The sequence below is a fragment of the Canis aureus genome, chromosome 37, assembly GCF_053574225.1.
Source record: "Canis aureus isolate CA01 chromosome 37, VMU_Caureus_v.1.0, whole genome shotgun sequence".
Taxonomy (NCBI): Eukaryota; Metazoa; Chordata; class Mammalia; order Carnivora; family Canidae; genus Canis; species Canis aureus.
Window position 1 is genome coordinate 9,288,640 of NC_135647.1, and position 6,000 is coordinate 9,294,639.

A 6,000-nucleotide genomic window follows, 5' to 3' on the forward strand; every position below is an offset into this window, starting at 1 on the left:
AACTATCATTAGGCCTATTTTACTCGTGACAAAAGATACAATTGAAGCTCTAGGCAGCTAATTAACTTACCCAAGTTAAAAGAAGTGGTGATGAGGACATCCTTAAAAGAATGGCGTTCATTTTGAGGGTTTTGGTGCCAAGTTTCCCTCTCCCCCCTCCTGTCGCTGGGATTTCACTTTTATGCTGGTATTGGACAACTCTGGGGCACCTCTATCTGTTTCCATAAGATTTGTACCAACAGCTTCTATTTCTCTGAGACTGATACCCACACAGCCAGAAAGTAGTAGAGCAGATATTTGAACCATGGCATCTTGACAAGAGAACTTAACCAGCAGGCTGCATCCAATTCCTTTTGATAACCTTAGGTCCTATAGCTCAGATTCACCTTTTCAACAATTTTATTGATCACAGACCATGTGCCAGTCACGGCCTTAGTGCTGGCAACAACACAGAACTGTTTTCATGAAGCTTACTCTCTATTTGGATGAAGAAAACATAAAAACACAAACACGTACACGTAATAGAGTTCAGGTAGTGATAAATGCTATGAAGAAAAATAAAGTTGATCAAGGGGCTATAGAGAGAAAGTACTCGATATCTACAGCAGCAGGCAGGTGATCACTTCATTTGATCCTATGTGTTCAGGTAGGACATACATTATATCCATCCAATATACTGGATCATGAGTTGAAAAGCCAAGTGACTTGCCCAACATCCCAGAGCTTGCAAGAAATGAAGTATACACTAAAAGCCAAATTTCCTACTTCGTACTGACTCTTTAGTTGCCATATTTAGTTTAATACTCCAACCTGTAATCATGCTTCCATATGTGCATTTTTAAAGACAGATAATCTCTGTGTACTGGTTTTTCCTTGTTGGTCCCAATAAAATGAGATCACCTAATAAAAAAAACAGAGTGGATAGGAAGAAAGTATCTAAAAAAAGAAAGCTCTCCGAACTCATAAGAAACTGAACTGTCCAAAATGAGTTCTCTCACTCTCACTTTTAAATACTTTGATTAATAGCTGATAGGCTGTGCTCCACTATAATACTCATGGATTTGGCTCTTACAAGTAGAAATATCCTGGATCCAATGCTTTAATTACTAAGGGAAAATAAGAGCCCCCCTAAATCATGACTAACAGCATTGACATCATTTCCAATCCCGCTCTTTTATTTGTTTGGGCAATAAACAAATGAAATTTTAGTGATAAATTGATTGCTCTGTCCTGGGCTGTTAGACCATGGGCATGTTAATGGGCTGACTTGCAATTATGTGGTTTTGACATGACAAATATTAATCAGTTTAAACTCTCTGAAGGCTTTTTGGAAAATATGACCGGGTAGGGAAAGATAAACCTCCTTCTTGTAACTGATTAAATGTCTTTATGGTTATTTTCTTCCCATGCCCATTTTTTTTTTAATATTGGCAGGAGAACAGATAATTGACAGCTGCAAATCTCAACCACAAATTACATTACTTCAAACAAGCAGGGAAAGACTAAACCTGTGAACTGATAAAAATCTAAACTTCGGGCTGAGCTTTTCATGGACTGGGCATATGATTAGCCAAAAAACTAATCAATCTGCAAGTGTTTAACTATTAAATATCTGGCCCTGTAAACATGCACACATAACACAGATGTCCACTGGAGTGATCCTGCCTTTGATTCTGCTCCTTGTAGCCCAGATGCCTGTTTCTGGGCATTCTCTGAAGACTTATGCTTTACCTTGCCGTCTTTGGTTCCAGCTATCTACTGAAATTTTAATAATGTATCTTTTCTTTCTTGTGATCATTTCCTCTTCTCTCCTCTTTATGCCAACTCATTCATGGAATGACCTTTCTTGATTTTCTTGATTTTCCAAAAAGACTGCTCATACGTGGCCATAGGATGTAGCTGACTCTACTGAAAATTCAAGGTGATGCTGGCAGAGGAGGTGGGATGGTTATTTACAATGCAGCACAAATCAGCAGAAGAGAGATTTCTGCTCTTCAAGTTCTATAGCTATCCCCATCATCACTCCGCCAGCAGTGCCTTCTATTAATACTCTCTCCATTGCTAACACCCCCCACATACACATTAACTTCCTCCTCCTCTCTCCTTCCCCTGTACTCCAAATGCCCTATTCAGTTCCCATTCAGCAAAGACTTCTCGCACTCATACCATCTGGGCCATGAGGGCTTGCTTTCCCCAACCAAAATGGCCAACCCAGACACAAAGCCAAGGAATGGAAACTTCCCATAAGGGAAATTCCGTGGTCAGCAAGATATACTTTTTTTCTCCTCTACACGTGATCCAGGGAATATTATCTATCTTCTCAAAGGGTGGAAGAATGAGCATTATTTTCCTTTCCACCTGCTTTCTACCTGCAGTCATAGCCCATGATAGTTCTTGTGACTCTTCCTTAGCCCCCAGCATATTTTCCAATGTTAATTAGTGTTGCCACCTCACCAGCTCTGGTATTTACATCTCAGTAAGAAAATGCTACCAAGATGAAGTGAAGGAAGGCTTATAAACCTCATTTGTTAAGCTGTATTGCCCCAGGTGGCAGGCTTCCAATTCATGGCAGATTATGTGCCTATAAAAGGCACTAAGCAAGATATTTTAAGATAGATCTTTTTTTATCTTTAGGAACTATTTTGTAATAGTGGTATAGTGGTATACTCCTGATCAGGAATCTAATGCCCTAATTTTATCCATCATCCGATTTTATCCATCATCAGTCAACCTTTTGATCAGATGTAAAGGAGACACATATCTGATGTTATCTAAATATAAAACATGACTTTTTAAATAGATTTTATTTATTTATTCATAAGAGACACAGAGAGAGAGAAACAGAGACATAGACAGAGGGAGAGGCAGGCTCCTCGCAGGAGCCCAATGTGGGACTCGATCCCAGGACTCCAGGATCACGCCCTGAGCCAAAGGCAGATGCTCAACCACTGAGCCACCCGGGCATCCTGATTTTTTTCATTATAAAAATATTTCCCTGATTATAAAAATAGTATATGTTAACTGTAGAAAAATTACCTGCAGATTCACTACCAACAGATAACCACTGTTTATGTTTTGTTCTATTTCTTATAAGTTTATTTTCTCCACATATTTTTATAGATATGAGACCCCACAGTACATAATTTTGTGTTCTGATCTTGGTACTCATTATATATTGAGAGCTTTCCCATTTGTAAACATAATTAGTAATGCTTATATATTATTCCACATGTATATATATATATATATATATATATACACTAATTTACATAACTTTACCTTTTATTCAGCACTTAGGTTTTATAAATAGCAAATTAACACCATATTAAATCAACTGTTTGATCAACTCTGATTAAAATGTGTGTACACACATTAAAATGTGTGTACAAAACTAATTAGAGTACAGAGGGCAACGTGGTAAGTAATCAGTTAACCTTTCCAATTTTTTTTATTGCAGTAAAATATGCATAACAAAAAATTTACTATCTTAACCATTTTTAAATGTACATTCTGGTACTATTAAATACATTCATAGTGTTGTGGTCACTATCATACATCTCCATGATCATCTTTGTCTTGTAAAACTGAAACTCTATAACTCATTAAATAATAACTTCCACTCTCTCCCTCCCCACCTCCACCCCCTGGCAACCACAATTCTACTTTCTAATTTTGACTATTCCAAATACCTTATGTAAGTGGAATCATACAATATGTCTTTTAATGACTGATATTTTAACATTTAACATAATGTCCTTAAGGTTTATCCATGTTGTATATGTCAGCATTTCCTTCAAGGCTGAATGATATTCCATTGTAGGTACTACCCATTTTTTGATGGCCTCAGGATTGCCTCCATGTTTTAGTAATTGTGAATACTGCTGCTATGAACATGAGTGTACAAATATCTTTTCAATGTTCTGCTTTCAATTTTGAAGGGTATATACCCAGAAATGGAATTGTGGGATCATACAGTAATATTATTTTTAATTTTTTGCAGAACCATCATCTTGTTTTCCACAGCAACTGTACAGTTTTACATTCCCACCAACAATGGACAAGGATTTCAATTTCTCCATATCCTAGCCACTGCTTATTTTGTCTTGTTGTCATTATTAGTAGCCAACCTAATGGATGTGAGGGACTCTCATTACTTCTTTGTAGCTTTAGTTTGCATTTCCCTAATGATTAATGAAGATGAGCATCTTTTCATGTGCTTACTGACCATTTGTGTAACTTCTCTGAGAAATGTCTGTTCAAGTTCTTTGCCCACTTTTGGATGGGGTTGTTTTTTGTTAAGTTTTAACAATTCTCTAAATATTCTGGACATTAATCCCTTAATCAGATACAGGATTTGCAAATATTTTCTCCCATTCCGTGGATTGCTTTTTGTACTGTCAACATTACATCTTGCTGCAAAAATTGTTTAAATTTCTATAAGGACCAACTTATCTGGTTTTTGTTTCCTTTGGTGTCATCTCCAAGAAATCATTCCAAATGCAATATCATAAAGCTTTTGTTCTGTTTTCTTTTAAGAGTTTTACAGTTTAAGACCTTACATTTTGGTCTTGGATTCATTTTTAAGTTAATTTTTGTATATGGTGTTAGGTTAGGGTCCAATTGCATTCTTTTACATGAATCACATGACTTTTTATTAATATATCTAGCCTAGATTGGAAACAGTTCTGAAATTACCAAGAACTGAGCCAGCGTAGAAATGAAGCTGGAAAACAGAGAAATATCTACCTCTAACTCTCATCCCCATCCCCAGTACCAAAACCATTCAGAGCAAAGGTGGCAGTGAGGAGATTCTGAGACCCGGGGGGTGGGAGGGGGGAGATAGCATACTTTCCAGTGGTGTCTGTCAACCAGGCAGCACAGTTTCCCCTCAAAATGCCAAAATGATTCCATGTGTGAACAAACAGTAACTGATTCATGATCCATTAGAGTTAGCCATATATATATATATATATATATATATATATATATATATATATGATGTCATTTACTCTACTAATTATCTTTGCCTCCAAATACATGATTCTAATTATGTTCCTCAAATTATACTTATTATCATGCCAACACCTATTGTATTTTTACCTTTCTGAGATTTTCTGTTTGAATTCAATCATCTAAGGGAAAAATCAACTACCTCACAGCTTGACAGGTCCCAGGCCAACCATGCCCAATGTGTCTAGCATAGCCCCATTCTGAGGACTCTGGGACACTGAAAGCCAGGATATAGAGAGAATGTTATGGTGATAACAGTACCTCACAATGGTAGTTTTAGTCTTTTCCAAATCCCAATTCTACCTCCCTATCAACATCGTAAATTAAGAATGTCAAAGACCAGGACCCACTACAACATTCTTGGAATGGTGGAAACAAGACTCAAGCCCTATTTTCTTCTAAATGACCTCAAAGGATAAGCTAAGAGTTCATGGTAAAATTTCAATCTCTCATGACTACGTGTAAGAAACACTTTTCAGGAAGAATGGTTATTGGAATCACATTTTGGTCTCATAAACCAAGCTAAAAGGATTTGAAAGGAATCAAGAGAAGAGCCCAAGGAACAAAAAGTTTGTGTCCCAATAGCCAAGTTTATTTTGTAGTGGCTCTTTACACAAAAAACTAGCCTCAGCCTCCCTACTCCACCATTCTCAACATTGTCCTGCCATCTTGTGAAGCAACTGGAAAGGAGCCATCCTCTCCAGATAAATTCTGAGAAGACTAAAGAAGAGTGACCAGCCTCGCACAGGGAAACCCAAAAGTACAACGTAACAGGGAATGCAGTGATTGTGTAATGCTCTGGAGCCACAGCCAATGAATGCCGCAATGCTGTGCAGAATAAAGAGGACTAATAAAGTGGATAAAAAGCCATTAAGTCCTGGGACTCCATGAGACTTCTCCTCCAGTGAGCTACTCCAAGTGCCAACATGGCAAGTTGGCTTTTCAGGAGTTAGCACCGTGTTGTAACGAGTCATCGGTCTTCCGAGGGGA